Source organism: Camelus bactrianus, chromosome 14, assembly GCF_048773025.1.
Source record: "Camelus bactrianus isolate YW-2024 breed Bactrian camel chromosome 14, ASM4877302v1, whole genome shotgun sequence".
NCBI classification, from domain to species: domain Eukaryota; kingdom Metazoa; phylum Chordata; class Mammalia; order Artiodactyla; family Camelidae; genus Camelus; species Camelus bactrianus.
In genome coordinates this window covers 56,217,634-56,238,931 of record NC_133552.1, presented here as the reverse complement: position 1 = coordinate 56,238,931, position 21,298 = coordinate 56,217,634, and the positions used below count along the sequence as shown (strand labels likewise).

General features: G+C 36.8%; 1 protein-coding gene across 2 annotated transcripts in view; it reads right to left on the bottom strand.

Annotated features, from left to right (window-relative positions):
• Nucleotides 1-21,298, bottom strand: part of GPC5 (glypican 5) — a 1,166,213-nt gene that overhangs the window by 429,090 nt on the left and 715,825 nt on the right. The gene's annotated exons all lie outside the window — the stretch shown is intronic.

Here is a 21,298-nt window from a genome sequence, read left to right as displayed (position 1 = left end):
CTGTCACTCTCTGCCTAACCATTTAAATGTAGCCCCACACACACTGACAGTATATACTTGTTGCAAATCTTTATCCCTAGATGGTGACAAAAATAGGGGCAAGGCATTTAACTTCACATTAACAGCCTATTTTCTAGTGCACGTGTACACACACACACACACACACACCCATCCTAGAGAGAAGAAAGGCTAAGAGAAGACAGACATCTGGCTAGTCTCCACTAGACCGCCACCCACATGAAGCCTTCTCTTGTCTGAATACATTTTCTCGTCTCTAAGGATCCTTGAAGCTCTCCTGCTGTTTCCAGTTCAGCATGTTCCTATGCATCTCCCTTTGTGCTCCTTTCTCCCCTATTTCTTTCCTTCTTAGACATCTCAAAGTCATGGACTGCTTTTCATTTTCAAGTTTTCTTCCATAGATACTATATCTGAGACTTCCAGGCTAATGGAGCAGGGTGGACGAGGTGGCGAAATAAAAGTTCTACTTCTTACCAGTCTCAGGGCTTCACACAGGATCTCACTTAAAAAACAAAGTAAAAAATCTGGACTTCCACCTTGGTAGAAAAAAAAAGATTCCAAAGTTTTGAGAGACATTGGTCTATTCACACTTCATTAACTTTTTTACTGCTCATTTAGTCTACAGCATCTTGCAATCTAGTTTCCAATCTCACTGCTCAATTGAAACCATCTTTTAAAAATCACAGCTGGACTTAATGGATAAGGCCATTCATTTGCTCTCCTCCTCAGTCCACATACTTTCCCATCTCTCTGTATCACTTTAAATACCAACAGGACCCCCTTTCGAAACAGTCTTCTGAACTTTGCCCTTCTTACGCCATGTGCTACGCCTGTTCCTCTACCCTAAACGCCATTTCCCAAGTCCTTCACTCAATCTCAGGACTTCAGCCACTCTCCATGGGCAGGCTAAAGCTTGGCGGGGCAAGTAGTGGACTAGGAATCTGAAGTCTTGGGGCCAACCAGCGATTTTTGGATCTTCTATCAAATATCATCAAATACATCTCAGACTCCTACACAAAATAGGTGCTTAATAGCTGATTGTGAAGAGAAGAATAAATATAATGAGTGAATATATTCTTAGAAAGAGTATGGACATAAACTTATTGACAGACTTAAAATACTTGCTTTGGAAAGATACTCATTCATGATATTTTTTGAAATGAAATGTAGTTGGTTTTAAAATCTTGACGATTTAGCTTCCTGACCCATGATGCTATTTCCATGATGGTGCTATGAGAAGGGAATAAAATGCAAAGGACCCGGAGATTCAGTCAGCGCAATGTACTGAAGGAAAAGACTAACAGACAGACATCTTACTTTTCGATGTATACGAAAAAACATTTTTGTTGACTGAGTGTCTTAATGTTAGGTTAACTGGGATTTTATCCTCAGATTCTATACATCTCTACCTATGCAAAAAAAAAAAAAAAATAGATTAATTGGACTCAGATGATGCATGATTTTAATAATTCTCACCTCTTTTCTGAACATATTTTGAGACTCAAATAACCTCTGTTTTGAAAGGATGGTGATACGTGTTTGCCCTTTATGTGACTGAAGGTAGCTTTGGCAGATACAGATCACAATGGTACTTCTTTGGCATGAATAGTTGGATATGAGCAATGAGTAATACAAAGTTATTCTGATAACTACAGTTACATCACTTAACAGAATTTTTTTAAATCTTTGAAAGTAAATTATGTTTAGATATACTCCTTTGAGAAAATGATTATGGCTATATTCATTTCACATCCTTTTAAGGGGCATTAAAATGGATCTCAACTATGGAAAATTGATTTCTGAGATCATGAGCCATATCCTACTGTCAATTCATTTCAGTGTAAGTTCAGTGGGGAAAATAAATCAAAATTTAAAAAGAAGCAAATTAGAGTTACAACACAAATGTATAATCTGTCTTAAAATGTATTTAAAGGAATATCATTAATAAGTTAGAAAAATCATAAGCTTAAATGTGCACATTTAAGATACATACTTGAGAGATTATTTTAAATAATTACCTCTGACCATTCAAAGAATGTGTTGGAGTTAATTCTCTTCACAATACACATTAACTAGAATTACTATAAAGATGGTAAGAATGTCTACCTATTTATTACTTTCCAAAATCTGGGTTCCAAGAAGTAATTTAAGTTGAAAGTAGATGGTTACATCAATCCTATGCATTAAATTTTTGGTAAGCCCAGTACCTGGGGCAAGAGTAACTTCTACAAGATACAAGGTTCAGTGTCTACAGAGATCATGAGGCCATACGTTATTCTTAGTTGGTGTATATTCACTGTATCTCAAGAGTAAATAATAGCATGGAACATATATAGAAGCTAGTAGAGGAACACACCTAGAAGATACCCTAAGACATTTAGAGTCTTCTATTTGCACTTTTTTCATTGTTGTGAAGATATATAAAGTCTTGGTTTCCACCCTCCTCCCTGATTGTCTGTAAAAGTCTGTCTCCATGACGGCAATTCTACCTGGTCATCTAGATTCATATTCCTTACATTTTCAATATTAATTCCAACATTCTTCAAGTGCTGACCTCTCTGTTTGGAATCCAATTATCTGCTTATTCCCGCACCACATGCTTGAATTCTTTGAACTGCTTCAGAACTAGATATTCTGCAGCTGCTTTTAATTTCTGAACGTTGAATTTTATTGGTTATAGTGACTTGTCTTTAACAAGTATAATTCTCAAGCATCCTTTATATGGTCACTGGGACTCTACTGCGGTGTTTGCCTTTCTTGAAAAGAAGGATCAAACATGATCCCAATCACTGTTGTCTCCAAACCCCCACAGCTCTGTACTGGATTTTTCCAACCCTCTTCTCTCTAAGACCTGTTCTAACATCTGTATACTTCAAAACTAGGAAAGGAAGAAAAAGAACCAGAGGAAAGAAAGAATAATAATGGAGGGGAAACAAAAAAATAAATAAATAAAAAGCACTGGTTACAAAGGGAAACGATGCAGATGAAGTCTAGATTGTAAGTGGAAAAGGAAGAGTGCATAACAGGAATGGTTTGAAATGGAAAAAAGTAGAAGAATGAGTAGGAGAAACCTACTTCCCAGCACTTTGATCTTCCCCAAGAGCTTTTAGGAGGGAGGGTTTTATTGCAAGGAGAATATTCAAAAGATGAGCCTGAGATCTTAAGGAGATAGTTAATGGGTTTTTTTGTCTAATGGCTGTAATTCTCCAGGGAATAAATATGTTTGGATTAAAAAAATAGAGGTAATAGTCCAAGTGATGTTATTTAGCATAAATAAGCAGTTGGCCAAATTTTATCATAAAATGCTGACAAAATAATGTCATCAACTATTCTCCTCCACCAGAAAAAGTGACAGACGTTATCATAATCATGATAAAACTTAACAGAGTTTCTTATATAGAAATGTAGTCATTTTATAGAAATGGATAGTCAACAGAGAACTTACTTATACAAAAGGTAGAATGAAAATAAACACAGTACTCTGTTTAAAACGTGAGTCTTTTGATTCTTGGTTTGTTACTTTCTTTCCTTTAAAGCAAACTACTGTAACAAAATGAGGTTTGCATTTGGGTTATGTCCAAGGGCACCATTCAATTTCATAATTTCCTCTATACTAATTATACTGAGATCATTTAATTCGTGTACATAGAAGCACTTAAAAAAATCTATGTCAACAATTGCAGTACTATGTACCTTTCCCTATAGGCATTATATTGCCTAACAGTCCTCAAACAATGTAATAGAAAAAATATTAAGTACAACATTAATTAAAGTGCAGAAAATTAGTATCAACATTGTATTTACAATGTTTTAAATGAAAGACTAATGTTTGGAATACTATTTATTGTCCAGGGACCAAAATTCATTATTTATTCATATGTATCTATCTATATGAAAATTCATATAATCTACATCTATAGATTAATACTATATTTATGTCTATATATTATAGATATGTATGATACCACATAGATATTTATGCTTACATAATTATATAAATGTAAAGCTATCTATCTACATGTATTTATATCCAAAATTCATGTATATCTCTACATGATAGATCTACTCCACCATTGCATTATATACATTCAACAGCCTGAAGAGTAAGTTAGGATGAATCCATTTACAGTGTAACCACATTCACAGAAATAAAATCTAAGACTCTTGGAACTTTATAAATTTATAGAATACAGAATTGTGGCTTTTTTGATATACAATCCTTAAAACAACCTGATAAAATAGAAAATGTATTATACTCACTTTGGAAATGAATAAACTCACTCATGAGTCAGTTAAGCAGCATATACTAAGCCAGAATGTTAGTAAATGAAGATTCAGAATTTTGTAAGCAACCAAGTTTTCTAAATTTTTTCTTATTACTGTACCGTAATATATTCTAGTGCCTATCTACGTATCAGCATAGTTTACACATTTAACCAGACACAAGACACCTTTGTACAGGTCTCAGCACAGCCAATTCTCCCATTTTCAGCTTCCATCTTTCCAGACCTTTTAAACCCATTCTTGACTTATGTCTAGAAGATGGTTCCATGATCTACCACTCTGGGAAAACTGAAGCCATCAGGAATTAATACTAACTTGGTATGCATAGAAGAACCCATAGTGTCCCGAGTTCCAGTATTTTCTCTAAGACAAAAGAGGCTTTCATTCCAGGTAAGTTTATCTTATTACATGGACTGTTTTTAGTGTACTCGCTCCCTTTCTTTCATGGTAGCTTTTTTCTGCTACGCTACTTCAGTAGAAGAATAGCAGACTTTGTCTTTATTGTCATTGAAACTGTAACAGCAACCCTATTAGTCAGAAATCCATCTCTTCTCCAGTTTCAGCGAAGAGGACCTGGATCTTCACATCAGGACATTGCCCTTGCTGATGCAAATTTTATCTGACAGTAGATTCCCCAGGTGACTCTATTGCAGCTAAAGTTTAATAGCTAAAGCAATAGTTCTTCAACAGAAGAATGAAGAGGAGAGGACTCTATGCTCTAGAGGAATTAAAGAAAATCAGGGAAATTGTTGCAACGTGTCATGGGCGAAGGTCTTCAGTAATCATAGTGCTCTTCCTACGTGGTCTGATTTCCCCACTACTGTCTCATATCCTCTCAAAACAACATTCTAGAATGTAATCCAAAGCTTGCAGTCATCTGCAAGTAAGAAGTGTGCTTCCAAAAAAACCAGTCTTCAGGAAAGACTAAGGAAATTTAGCTTCATGTGGCTTCAAACTCAATTGAATATAGTTTCATTGCTTTGTGAGGGATTAATCAATTGTTTTCAGAAAGAATTTGATTTTAAAAAACAACCCTTCCAGGTATTGTTACAACAAATCTGTTATCACACTATAAAAATCTGGTTCCAGGGTGGGCAAATTAAATGAGGAACACTCCTTGCAGAACATCAATTTCACAGACCAGCTTTTTCACAAGCCTCAGGCTGACTATATAATTTGCATAACATACAAATGATACAACATAATCATATACTAACAGCTTAGAAGTTTCTACAATGTACGCAATACTTAGATAAAAGACCCATATTCTGCCATAAAACCCACTTTAAAACAAGTATTACTAATGATTTCTTAGTAAATTAAATGTGCACATAATTTTAGTTATAAAAGATAAAAACACAAGTGGTCACTTGAATTTTTAAACTGAAATAGTAATCTTTTCACTTTGTTTCAGGTTTCAGAAATAACCAGTTATGGTTAAAGATCATCTTCTGAAAACCAAAAAGACAATCTCTACTTCATAAAAATTTTATGCTATATTTATTAAATATGGTTTTTACTCTCTATGAAAAGTAACTGTTATAAAAGGAATGTGCTGTAATTGGTAGGATTTTTCTCAGAGATTTTAGTACTTTTATTTAAAAGGAAATGTCAATACTGGAAATTGACATTTATAAGTTTGAATGTTAATTACAGTCATTATTCATAGTCACTCCTTTTTTGGAGGTTGGATAATCACCCGAGTGTTTCACCTTTCTTTGAACAGTTAATGAACCAACAAACTTGCTCTTAAGTACATAAGCTGCTACCAAGAGAGTTTCATTACCTCAGAAATTGTTTAAGATAACCCACGGTTTATCATATGGGATGCTTTGACGTTCTCAACTATGGCTTTTAAAATAGATGTTTATAAAGATCCTTGTCATAGGTCGTGGGACAAAGAAAAAATATTGTAGGATATTTTAAGAGTTGGAGTGATATACATCACTTATATTTCAATTTTTTATATTTTCATTAAAAACATTATTTATAATTCCATAACTTAAAACACTAGAAAACAAAAAACATGAAATTGTCACTATCGAAATTAAGAGATTTCCAATTTCAGATTTACAACTTATTTATATCTTCTGTATTATTCAAAAATTTTACTAGAATTTGTTTTAATCAGCAAGTATGCAAAAATAAAGGGATTGTCAAATTAATTATGATTTACACTCATGGGAAAGTGTTATAAGTCAAAATAATGTAATTTAAATGCATTACCTCATAGAAATTAGATTGCAATGGAGGCCTAGATTGCTTATGAAGTTATTAACTTTATTTTTATACCAATGGGCAAACACATGTTGCATAATCAGCTACCAATTACTACATACTTTAAGCTTTGATTTAATGAAAGTGTAACAGACACTTCCAAAGTATTATTACCTTAAATTTCACAGTATTATCAGACATATATACTCTAACTGCTACTTTAAGAAATATTTAATATGATTCTGTATCATAGGGTGTGTGTGTACAAGGATCTACGTGGGTACTTTAACCTGGTTTATAGTTCCTGTATTTCTTTTGTAACAATTTAAAAGAAATATAAGGCTCATGGCAATAAAATGTAAGTGGATAACTTATAGGTAGCTTTGAGAACTCTTCTACAGCATCTTTAGTCACCTCATGAGCTTTCTGAAAAGTGTGTCCAGAAGAATGCATTATACTGCTATTTAAAAAATATTAGTAATAAGAGAAAAAGAGAGGAGGGTGATGTTTTTTATATCAGCATCCCTACATCCTTTTTAAGCTGATAAAATTTACAATGGGGAGAGCTCATGGTGAAGCATACTAAGTCTCACAGGTTCACTGATTATTTTTTTGAGATACTATGAAAGGATATTAACAGTTTCTGGTATATAGCAAAATGTTAATTGTTATTAGAGCCATTATTATTAATAAAAGCATTGTGGCATATGTGGTAAAGAAATAGAACATTTTAGTAGGGCTAATTCATACAATTCTGACCTCCATTTCTGTTTTTTGGTTTTTTTTTTTTTTACAAAATAAATTATGTTTGAAGAAATAATGGCTGAAAACTTTGCAAATGTTATGAAAGATATCAAGCATTCAGAGATCCACACAAACAAATGACACTTGATCCTTGAACTACATGGGTTTGAAATGCACAGGTCCAATTCTACATGGATTTTTTTTTTTAAATAAATACATACTACAGTACTACACAATCTGTGGTTGAGTTCATGGATGTGGAACCGTAGATATGGAAGACTGACAGTAAAATTTATATAAGTATTTTCCACCGTGTAAAGGGTTGGCACCCCTAACTTCCAAGTTGTTCAAGAATCAAACGCATCAAACTGTTAGAAGCCAAATCCAAAGAGAAAATCTTGAAAGTGCCAAGAAAGAAGTGATTCACCATGTACAAGGGACTTTAAGTAATACTGACAGCAAATTTATCATCAGAAACTATGGAGATCAGAAGGCAGTAGGCTATTTTATTCAAAATACCAATTCCTCAAGAAGATGAAACAATTAAAACTTATATACAGGAAATAAGAGAGCCTCAAAATATAAGGCATACATTGACAAAAATTCAAAGATGACACAGACAGTTCTACAGTAATACCCCACCTTCAACAATGGAATGGATAGAGCAGCTAGACAGAAGAGCAATAATGAAAAAAAGACTTGAAAAGCACTATAAACCAACTAGTTCTAACTGACCCATACACAACACTCAACACAACAGAGTACACATTCTTCAAGTGTACATGGAACATTCTCCAGAACAGACCATCTGTTTAGGCCATAAAGCAACTCTTGTATTTAAACAAGATTGAATTTATACAAAGTACCTCTACTGACCACAATGAACTGAAGCAGTAACTGCAAGAAAACTAGAAAATTCAAAGACATGTGGAAATTAGACAATACACTCCTAAAGAGATAATGGGTGTGTATTGCATTATTAGGGATTCCATGACAGGATTCCAGGACAAAGTACCAGAGACTGGATGACTTAAACAATTTACTTTCTCCCATTTCTGGAGACTAACAGTCTAAGATGATAACAGAATTGGTTTCTTCTGAGGGCCTCTCTGTCTTCACATGACATTCCCTGTATGTGTGTTGGTGCCCTAATATACTCTTATAAGGACACCAGTCATGTTGGATTATAGAACACCCAAAAGATCTCAGTTTATCTTAATTACCTCATTAAAGGCCCAGTCTCTAAACTTAGTATCATCATAAGGTACTGGGGTTATGGACTTCAACATATGAATTTTGGGGAAACACAAAACAGCTCATGATGTCAAGGATGACACAATTAGGAAAATTTGAAAATACTTTGAGATAAAAAAACACGTCATATCAAAACTTCCGGAATGACACAAAAGCAATGCTAAAAAGGAAATCTGCAGCTGTAAATGACTACATTTAAAAAGACAGACCTCACACTGATGATCTAACTTTGTACCTTAAGGAATCAGAAGATGAAGAGTAAACTAATCCCAGAGCAAGCAGAGAGGACACAGAATTTAAAAAGTGCTAAGTCAAAGAATAGGACAACAGGGAATGTATACAAACCAATGCTGGTTCTTTGAAAGCATCAACACAATTGAAGAACCTTTAGTTAGACTGAATAAGAAAAAAAGAACACACAACTAATTAAAATCAGAAATAAAGGTCAGGACACTACTAACCAAATTTACAGAAATTCGAAGGCTTATAAGAAAATACCATCAACAATCATATTGACAATACATTAGATAATCTAGACAAAATGGGTAAATTCTTAGAAACATACAGATCACCAACTCTGGCTCACATACACACAAAACACATGTAATGAATAAGGATATTGAATCAATGATCAACCTACCGACAAAGAAGTCCAGGACTAGGTGGCTTCACTGGTGAATTCTACCAAACTGTTAAATAATTAAAACCAACTCTACTCAACTCAAACTTTTCTAAGAAATACAACACAGGAAATACTTCCTATGACATTCCACAAGGCCAGAATTACACAGATATGAAAGTCAGACATAGACACCACAATAAAAAAAAAAAAAAAAGAGCTACAGACCAATATTCTTTATAGAGACAGACACGAAATGTTCTAAATCCTAGAAAACCAAATCCAGCAACACATTTAATAGATTATACACTATGACCAAGGAGGATTTATCCCAGGAATGCAAGGATGTTTCTATTTAAGAAAATAAACCAATGTAGTAGGCACAAAAAAGGCAACTGGGAAAATTCAATACCCTGTCATGACAAACTCACAGCACATCCAATAGTGAAGGACTGAAAGCTCAGTCTCTAAGCTTAGGAACCTGACAAAGATTCCCCCTTTCGCCACCAACACTTAACAGTGCACTTGACGTCCTATCCAGAGTAATCAGACAAAGGAAAATAGATAAAAGGCACCCACAATGGGAAGTAAAAGCATGTTTGCAGATGACATGATTCTTTACATAGAAAAATCTCAATCTACAAAAATGTAATACTTTTATATTTTAAAAATTAGAAGTATAATATTTGCCTTTGTCCATTTTTTGAGAGCGCTAGGATCTTTGGGCTCAATCTAGATAGGTGTATCCCGAAATTCCAGTTTCTTTCTAAAATAAAAATGTGTCATTTTTATTCAGCATCCATTTGTTTATTCTACATGTTATTAGTTTTAATCAAGTAGTATTTAGAGATATACTAAAAATAAGAATATGGGACTGTTTTTAGTGTCTAAATACCATGAAGCTAGAGGTCAGTATTATCTTCTTTGTATCAATATAATTTATGTAACAGATGTTCATAGACTACCTATTGAATGAGTATTTCTTCACATATAGAGAAACAGAGAAAAGGTGTCTGCAATGTCATTTTTATGATCCAAATTTTGCATCTGAGGTAGTTTTTGAACATAAAAATTCTTGACCATTTAATTTTACAGTAGCCAACATTAACTGCAAAAAATAAATAAATCAATAAAATCTTAGCACTGAATTTTCATGTATTCTTAAAGTGTTTTATTAAGTGTTGTTAGCACCAGGAGATGATTAATCATTAATTCACATGTGTTCTGGAACTTGGAGAGATATTTTCAGCATTTGGGCAAAATAGTAAGTGATGTATAATATTGTGCTCTTACTGACCATATGCCATCTTAATCTTTGATCATTCTTGAACACAGCTTGCAGCTATAATTAGGCATCAAATAGAAACACAAGTGTGTTTCTTATAAAATAATCCTAGTCTAATTCTTGTTTCTTTAGAACATACAGGAAATAACTTATTTGACCGGTGACACAACTTAAATTTCATTCTGTTTCCCCCCAAGAAATCTCAGCGCAGTCACTGACTTTCCCTTCCTCTCCACTGCCCAAGGACACTCAAGCTGTTAAGTATTTCCAGAGCCATGGTGCATGTCCGTTCTCTACACTCTTGAAAAAATCTAGTGTTGTGAAAAATACAAAACCGAGTTGTGATATTGTTTCTATGCTGTTTATTTTAATAATAAGGGCAAAAGTTGAAACACTGAATCCATCACTCATAGTTGAGACTAATCCCAATGCTGTGTGCACCAGAATGTTTCTTTAGCATTTCCTATACGTTTAATGTAAAGTGAAAAAGACCAATGTTTACTCTTCATATTTTCAGTGTACTGAAATAATGCTGCAAATATACATCTAGTCCGGGTAAGTAAAATTCTACTTGCTCCATCATTTTTAATTATTTTCTGTGAACTCTAAACTAAAATTTTATCACATAATGCTTTCATGTCTACTGAGAAAAGATGTTAACTTATGGCAGTGGTAATAAACATAATCTATAGTGAGTCATTACAAGTCTATTGGATCATTACATCTTAGGATATTTTCTAGTAACATAAAGCCACTAATTTGATGAAATAATTCATAGACCAAAATATAGTGCAAATGTTCCTTGCAATGTGTTCTGAAAACTGGAAGGTATTTGAAATAATGTTAAGTAACAAGAACACAGAATTAGCATCCATGAGTCACATTTTTTTTTTTTCCTAAAAGCCCAGGAAAATGTAATTGTCAGCTTAAATGTTGAGTTATTTTTTATTGTGATTTCAAATATGAGTAAGTATTGTGGGTTTTTTAAGAATCTTTTAATTGTGGTAACACAATGGCCCCAAAGAAAAATTTTCTTGTCAAAGAATACATTAGCTTTCAAAGGAAAAACTGAGATACCCGATGAAAAATTAGAATTTCAGATGGTCAGAACAGAGCATTATGGCAAAACAAAACATTTTGGAAAAATCAGAATGATTAGGTGCGCTGTAGATCACAAATTATTGCACTTTAATTTTTAAATGAGCTTAGACATCTGTGAAACTTAAACCCCAGGGCCAATGATTTGTGTGGCACTTTGTTACAAAAGGAACAAAGCTTTGACATGCAAATTTCAGCTCTACCTTGCATCAGCCCAGGTAACCTTGCAAACAACCTTCTCACACACACTGGAATCTGAGTGATGCCTCCCATATGGGTCCATTCCTCCCTTTCCCCTTCCCAATCAAGTTGACAGCAATTCTCAGTTCATTTTCTAAACGGACTGATAAAAGCTGTGCTCGGCCTGTACCTGGTATTAACCTCCCTTGTACTATTATTACTCATATTTTTTCCTTTGAGATAAGCAGCTAAATGTAGAAGCTGATCTTTGCATATGGTGGGCTATTACCCCCAAAAAAGAATTGCAAATGTCAACCTATTATTGGGTCATTAATGTCAGGTCATGATATTTCAGAATTTGATGTTTTTAACCTTTACAGACATTAACCCATATACAATACACTTTTGAAAAGAGTTTATTTATCCTCGGAAACAGTGGATGCATGCTCCAGGAATATTGTTCTGTAATATTAGGTGCTGTGTATCCGGCAAGGATTATTAAGTATATTTATGTAATCCCCTCTTCAGCTTAATTTGGTGCTTCCTCTTACAGTAGAGGAATCCAAAAACAAGAGATGAAAGAAATGTTCAGATGTCTGATAGAAGAAACAGGGAGTTAAACAGAATTCGATAGTGTTTTTTTATTATAGAATCACTCCTCGATTCTGACTTACTGTTTAGACAAAATTTGAAGGATGATATTATCTTATTTCATTTATTTTTTCCATTGAAAGTCAAAATTGTTTCCTATTATAAAACGCAATGAAGTCAATTCTACTACGTGAAGCAGTTTTAGTGTATACCATTAAAGTCATAATCCAAGAGGCTGAGGAAAATCTATGATGAAATCATTTAAGTGGAAGGTTCTATATACAGCTCTGGCAATGCTTTTATTGCTCTGGATACATGTTTGTGTGATGCAGATTCAAAATATGAAAAAAATATAGGACACGTGTATTTTTAAAATATTTAAAGTGCTTTCACTAATTTATTTTTATTTCTATTGTTTTGTCTTCTTCTATCCCTACTTTTTAGCTTAACTGGCTATGTCTTATAAAAAAATATTGGAAACTAATATACAACAGTGATGAGTATGAAAGGAGAAGAATTCAGTCAGAAGAAAAAACATGACTACACTGAAACAAATCTATTATCTTATGTTCAAAGGAAGGGAGTTTCTGCATATTTCTGTAAGGTTGTATCTAGGTAGATCACCTGCTCGTTGAGTGAACCATTCCTTTGGCAGCTATTGTTTTAGTACCTATTATGTGCTAGCACAGTTCCAGGCCCCACTGTGGCGGGCAGACTCTAAGATGGCCTCAATCATGCCTACCTTGTGTAATCTCTCTCTGAGTGTGGATGGACCTATGGCTTGCATCTACCTAACAGAATATGGCAAAGGTGGTGATGAGACAGGGGGGAAGGGAGCAGGGTGCAACCACTAAACGAGTGACACAGCAGTTGAGGATAGGACATAAGCTGGTTAGAACCAACCAGGCCCAAGATGGTGGAGGACGGGACTACCAGTCGAACTTGAACCTCATTATACACTCACTGTAATATATTAGCATGCTAAATGACACACCTACAGGTGCCATGACAGTTGTGAGGCCAACCAGAAAAGGCCAAAAAGTGGGCAGTGGCCCAATTCCTGGAAATCCCTGCCCTTTCCCCAACATAGTTGGAATGAACTTCCCACTTGTTGGCATATGAAATTATTGAGCCCATAAAAGCAAAACACACAGGCACCCCTGAGGCCACTCTCACTATCCAAGATGATCCCATCTCGTGGGGGCCTCTCCTGCCTTCTGGGATGGCCCACAGTCTGTCTACGATGGGTGTATCTCCCTGAATAAACCTACGTTCACTCTCCTTTGGATGGCACTTGAATTCTTTCCTGCGTGAAGCCAAGGACACAATGAGATGTCCCTTTCATGAGGATGCAACCTCAGAGTGTGACTTCCATCTTGCTAACAAACCCTCTCAAGTTGTCCTCTCAGTTTGCAGGCTTTGATGAAATAAGCAACCTTGGGGGAGAGGCTCACAGGCGAGAACCACAGAGCAACAGAGTGAGGAACCGAAATCTGTCAACAATTATGTGAGCTTGGAAGCCGCTTTTTCCCCATTTTAGCCTTTAATGAGACTCCAGCCCCAACTGACACCTTGATTATGCCTTTGAAGTAGAGGACCTAGTTAAGCTATGGTCAGAGTTCTGACCCACAAAAACTGTGAAGTAATAAATGTGTTTTTTAAAGCTGCTATATCTCCAGTTATTTGTTATGCAACAATAGGTAACTAATAAACCTAGGGATGCAGTAATGAATAAAGCCATTAATCGTTGCTTTTTCTCAGGGATTTTCTGCAGTGCACGGGGGAGGAGCACGCAGTCTAACACAGCATGATGAAGGCTAGTGGTGAAGAGAAAGTTGATTAAGTCTCAACCATAGGGATACAAATTCAGAATGAACCAGGTCCTCAGGAATGGAGAAGGAGCACCTGAGACCTGAAGGATGGGTATGAGTTCGTCAGGAGAAGTATGTTTGTGTGCACATGGCAAGGGTTGCTGGGGTTGGTCTGACAGAGGACACAGTGGGTGAAAACACACAGATAGGAGAAGGTGAGACAAAGGATGGGCTCATCAACATGTCTGGGATGCTAGAAGGAAGGCCAGGAGTAGTGAGGGATGAAGGTAAAAGATTACACAGAGACCAGATAGTGAAAAGCCATGTGACTCATGTTTACAATAAAAGGCATGTCTATCGTAAAATGTAAAGGGCTGTAAGAACTCATTATATAATTTTGCAGAATTATTACATGTAAGAAGCGTAGCTTCCAAAGTCTTTTCTCATTGCTGATCAAGTATACTTTTCAAATTTTAAAACGTGACTTTAATACCAATATAAAATAAATATGTGGTCAAAGATTAATTGATGAGGGAATACATGTCAAAGCTTATTTAGTAAGAGAGCCAGTAAGAAATTAAAATTGGTTCAAATTGAGGGAATTTTTGATGAGAATCTGAGTTAGATGTATGTTCTCAACGGGATCAAATTATTTGCATCAGTGTAGACGAGAATCTCTTGCTTTGCTATCAGTTTTCTACAAGTTCATCTCTACTCCTGCAGAGTTGTTAAAAAAAAAACTGGTCAGTTAAACATACACCCTCTTATAATCCCTTATATAATCAAGTACCCGCAGGAGGGCCCCCTAGACTATGTGCAGCATCTACTGAAGGTCACACTGTTATCATTTCGCCCATTTGCAGTTGCTGGATACCTTTTTTTAAATTGCACTGCATGTCAGAGAACATTGTCCTCATATTTCCACCTCTGTTTCCTAGGGATTAAATATTGGGGTCACCACCACTGGCCCTGAAACTTGGATTTATTGGTCCTTTTCATTCTGGCATTTAAGTTCACAAAGGAGAATTTTGAACTCCTTTGGCAAATCACTGTATCTCTATTAGAAACCTTTACCATTTTGTACTGTTGCTTAGATTTGCTAAAACCAAGTAACTGTCTTACCAGAGCCTGTCTAGGGAGGTGAGACTTCTTTCATTATTTTGCTTGGAACATCAAATTGCCTTTCTTTTTACACCTGGCTCTCTCTTGTTTTGATATAATGACAGTTGCTAACATTTTCTCTGTCCTAGGAGTTAGGATGAACACGCCTCACCCTTGTAAAAACCTCCTCACATGTAGACGATATTGTTACAATCCTTTTTTTTTTTTTTTAAACAAATGAGAAAACTGGGTGCACAAAGAGGTCATTTGCTCAAAGCCACATAGTTAATAAACACTGGGATTGGAGCTGACCAGTCCCACTTTGATTGGTGTAAAATCATCATCCAGTGACCGGTTCAACAGACAGTTATAGGATTCCTTCAACACCTAGGCCTGGGCGCACTGGGGACACTGTGCTAAACAAGATCAGTGTTACAGTCTAGGAGACTTTTTGATGTGATTGTAAATTTAAATGAAAGCAAATATTGTGATTAAAAAGAAATCTGAGCATAAGACAAAGCTCTGTTTGTTTTCAAGTCAACTCTCACCATCCAGTTCCCGGGGACTATCACCGGCCTCAGGACCCTGCCAGGTCACCAGGTAGGCTCTTTAATTGTGTTATCACCATGCCAACACCGCTCTGCTCACTCATCTTTGCTTCCTATCTGTATTTTTGCCACAGTCTGGCTTTTTCTTCTCAACTCGGGACCGTGCTGTCTCCAGCATCCTATCAAGGATGTCAGATTGCTTTCTAAAATCTTCTATGGGCTCCCTAGGAAATCTTGTATAGGAATGTGTTTCCTCTGTGTCATACAGATCCTACCCTCTCCAGTTTTCTCTGTAATACATTCTTTTAAGCCCCATGGTGTTGGGTTTCATTACTTTTTCCTATCTTCAATCAGGAGGGACCTATACAACATTGGCATCTGCCCTTGGCTTTGATCAGCGGCCTCATAGGTCTCGGGCCCAGGCTAATTCCCTTCTCGTAGCATAGAGGCACAGCCGACTGTCTGCCCTCCCCAGCGCCGTTCCTCTGGTGAGCCTCTGGTTGTGCAGGGATGAAAACTTCTCTTGCCCCAGTCTGGTCCCTCTGACCAGTTAATGGGATACACAGGAGCTGAGAGGATTGAAAGTCATTATCTTCCCACTGTATTTCTAACAGGCAGATCAGTTCTATTTCATTACTAGATCAAGGCATTTTTTCAGGCAGTTAGGTCGTAGGCAGTGGCTGTGAAGTAGTCCCACGTGCCTCACAGTGGACACACTGCTCTCAGGAATGGAGAGCAGGCTGGCTTCACTCTTGGAGCTTTGTGCTCATGTCACCTCACCTTCATTCCTTCCTTCCTTGGATTCTCATATTTTGGTAAAATCTTGGGGAAAGATGTATTAAAATCAACTAATCGAACTGCATGTTACAGAAAGTCATTTACTCAAATGTTAACCCTGACCAATTTTGAAACGTATTAATTAATGATTCAGGTGCATTTAGGGATCTCAGATTCAAGTGCCCCACCCTCGCCTTTGCTGGCTCAGCCGTGAACAGAGTTGGCACCCAGGATGGAGAGGGGGTAGGTGTCAAGTAAGACCTGGGAGCCCCCGTACAGATTGCCTTCTCTTGCTTTACCACTAGGCTTCGTGTTGCTATTTGAGAATTAACTTACGTATAATCTTGTCCTTAGTAATACTTTTGGTTAATTCTACAGCCATCCTATTACTACCAAGGAAACAGTACCCAGAATGTATGTGTCTGTACCCAATCACATATACTAAGACTTGCTGCGTTCTTGCTCATTTTTGCCATTTCTCTCTCCATCTCTGCCTTCTACCACTCTGTTCCCCCCTCCTGCTCCTTCACGACCCCACCCTGGATTCCCGTCAGCTCAGGGGAACATCACTGAGCCTTACTTTCTTACGAAATTCACTAAATGCTTTTAGAGGATGACAACTTAGAAGGCTTTTTTATTTTATTTATGGCCGGTTGCGTTATATTCCTATGGCATTCTATCTTTGTCATCAGTTTCTTTCTCTCTCAAAAATATGGTTTTAGCAGCTAACTTTATAAACAATGTGTATCACCCAGCTGTATGCTATTCAAGATTGCTCTCTTTGATTCCTGGGAAACATATGTTCCAAGGGAGGTAAGAAGTTAGGGACAAGTCATAAAAGAGCAGGGTTAGAAATAGATTGCCCATCTATCATGATTCCTGTGAAAATATTTTTGCTGGAAGTGACGGGTTGCTCTCATTCTAAATTTAGTTTAAATGTGAAGCCAAACGTGCCTGCACAACAGGTTTTATCTCTCTCCAGAGTGTCACCTTTGGCAAAGCACAGGAGATACAGTCACTCTGGCATTGCTCTGCATGGAAAGATACTTCAACATGGCTCAGAGGCAAAGCAGAGGTCACACTTCTGTCTCACAGCGCTGGGGCTCCAGGAATCTGGGTTCTCAATTGCTTCTATCCTCTGGAAACCACAGTGCACATCAAATGATAGGTGACCTCCCACCAGGTTCCCAGGGTAGACCTCAGAGAGTATGCTTGCCTTCTGAAGGCAAAAAAAAACATATTTTTAAAAAGCAGTATGTTTCCATACATAAGCCAATGGAGCTAAAACAGCTCTTTCATAATTAAATAAAGGCCTAAATTAAAAATTGTATTACATGCATAGTATAGGTCCAGGACTAAGTCAGCGATACAAATGTTCACCTAACATTTTAGAAAAAAATGTATGCTGTATATTTTAAAAAGGAGTTCAGTTTCATGATTTGCTCAGAACAGCATTTAAGTGAAAGGACTGAGTTCAGAATTTTCATGTGATTTTCTATTAAGAAAATCAATGCATAATACCAAAGATATTTGCACATCTTCTTCCAGAGATGTACAATGTACATCCTTGGTTACCATCTAATGAGAAGTAGGGGATGGAGGCCCACGTTTCCTAGCAATACTATGGGAAGATCCACCACATCTCACCAAGTATTAAAATACCATTTTGGTATACTCAACATACTTCGGTCATTATAGTCCAAAGGTTTCATCACTTTCCCATCATGGTTTCTTTTTCTTATTGCTGTTAATATGTGACTGCGGACACAGGACTTCCTCCTCCCCTACCACACGCTGACCCGAACCCCTGTCACCACACGGGCTTGCCACGGGAACAGAAAAGCACAGAGGTCTGCAGGTGGCAGGTACAGCCATTCATGGGAAGTAACTACAAATTATTTGTGTTAAACTAGGTTTTGGTCAGAACGCTTACTAATTAGAATGATGAGTGATATATGCAGATAAGGACATTACTAAACTCGTCCTTCCAAACCACAGCTCTTTCGGAAAGCAAGAAAGTAGAAAAAAACAGAACACAAGATTCTGCCCTAACTGTGGCAGACTCCTGAGTCCCACAAGACACAAAGACTCAAAAGCTCTGTAGGGGTTAGGATTTCTGGTCAAGGGACTTCTTCAAAGGACTTATCTACATTATTTTACAGTCCTTTGTGTAGCTAGTCAAATCTAAATGGCAACACAAAATATCTATACCTTATATATATAGTAACTTTTTTTTTCAGAGATCAAGAGAAACAACTTGTTTGTTTCTCCCTTTGACATTTGTCATTTTTCTTATAAATCACTTTTGATATTGTCTCATATATATGTTTACTCTTATTTACACGAACGTATGCTCACCACATTGCCCCGGAAGTTCTTTAAGGACAAAATCTTTGCATCCTCTATACTTCCTCATACACAGTGTTGCATACAGGAAACAGTCAGTAAATATTTATGGTGTTGAATATATTTTTGAAGTATGTAGCCCACTGGAACAGTAACAGAGCAACAGAGTTGCAAGTCGATAAAATGAGACAGTAATTTAGCGATAACATCTATGCGTCAACACTATGAGAAGCTAGGACCAAAGCGATGAGAAAGATAGATTTAAATTCCTACAGGGAAGAATTCAAGTCTAAGAGAAATTGGCATCTAGAATCAGATGTGCCAACAAATAAAGCTACCATAATTAAGAGAGTTTGACATGGAGTGCAGTTGACAAACGGAAAATGACAGCAGAATAGAGGACAGAAAGGAAGTCAGATACGGAGCAATAGAAGTGTTTCAAGTCATAGGAAAAATAACAAATATTTTAAGGAGCGGACTTGACAGTTTACTACGTGATTTGAGGAAATAAAAATATTTCTACAACCTACGATGCACATAAACAAATTCCAAATGGATAAGGGATCCAGTATTAATGAATATTTTTAAAAATTAGAATAATTTTTATGTTGAGTAGAGATCTTAAACAAACAACAGCAACCACCACCCACAGTTGAGGCTGCAGGGAAGCCCCAATCCTAGAACTCTGAGTGCAGACAGCAACAGCTCCAGGAGAAAACCACTCCGTCTAGTTAGGGAGCCAGGAGGGGGTCCCCTGCAGGACAGACCTCCGTGGACCCCCCGCTCTGCTCCAGGTGAGTGGCAGCTGTGAGGCATCAACTCCCCCCTCTTTCCCCTTCTCCGGGCTGGTACCACACGGGACCAGCAGCAACCATCCTTATAGAGAAGTGTCCTCTGACTCTCCCCATCTTCTACCTAGTGAGCACCAGCGGTCAAGTGAAAATGGCAGCCTCCCGTCCTTCACTGACGGGGCTGAGACTCACCTGTGCAGGGTGGAGTGTGTGATTCTCCCTGCCCTGCAACACGTGAGACCCAGTAGTGAAACTCCCCGGATGGAGCGGCAGCAGCTGTGGTGGTGGCTGAATCAGCCCTGCAGGCTCTTCTCTCATCACTTTGCCCTCACGTCGCTTTTATTTGTGCAAAACAGCATGGAGGCTCAAGTCTGAACTTTCAAAAACGAACAGAAGGAATGAGAACACCGGGAAACCAGAGAGGGAGACAGGGTCACGGAGAGGAGGAAGCAGAAGAAAGGGACCCTTTACAACTGTGCATGAAGTCCCAGCCCATCTCAAATTGCACATGAGTGAATCCAACTGAACTAAGACAGTTAAAGACTTTCAAAGCAAATAAAGAACTGAGGTGAAGTTTCAGACTGGACCACGGTGGTGTATGTGTGGAGGCAGACAAGACAGGCCCGGGATATAATCTAAGTTATTAAAAATACCAAGACATAAGGAAACTTTAAAAGCTCTCTGGAAAAAAATCGGATACCAACGTGGAGATGGCACAAGTGTTACGAAAGCAAGATCAATACTTTAAAGCAAGTGCTTCAACAATCATTCAAGAAGAAAGGACAAATAGTCTAGAAATGAATGGGAAGATAGAGGTCTTAGCAATGAAAACTGCAAATAAAAATTACAAATGAAAGATAACTGAACAACTGTTACTGGAGTGTCTTAGGAGTAGAATTGTAATGACAAAGGAAAAAAGTGTCTGTGAAGACAGAAGAGCAGAAATCATCACAACTGAAAATAGGGCAGGGTCTCAGGAAAAAATATTCAGTCTAACATCTTTGGCATAAAAGACCAAGATGGTGAGAAAAGACTGGAACAGGAAAACTATTTAAGAATTAGTGGCTGAAAACTTTCCAATCTTGATGAAAGACATGAATAAAAGACCTAAGACATTAAGTAAATCCAAACCAGGATAAACTTAATGATAAACATGACCAGACATATTAGACTCAAACAGATAAAAACTAAAAAGAAATAATTTTTAAAGAAGTCAGAAAAAATATGTTACATTTACAAGAGACAATGTGTTACTTATAAAACAGAAAAGGTAATTAAATGGCTACAGATTTCTCATGAGAAATCATGGATGTCAGAAGACAAGAACAACTTATCTAAAGTGCTAAAAAGACAGACCTACCAACCATAGATCTAGCGAAAATTTTCTTCAGAAATGAAGCCAAAATAAAGACGATTTCAGTAGGACTAAAACCAAGGGAATTTGTCAGTAACATCTACTTTGACAGAAATGCTGAAGTTCTTTGATAGAAGGGAACAATGGTAGGACATATGGATTGTCAGCAGTGAAGGAGGAAGAACAGAGAGGGGAAATATCTCAGTAAATAAGAGAGGCTTTTTTTGCCATTTAAATTCATTAAAATATGCATCACTGGTGAAATCAAAATTATAACATT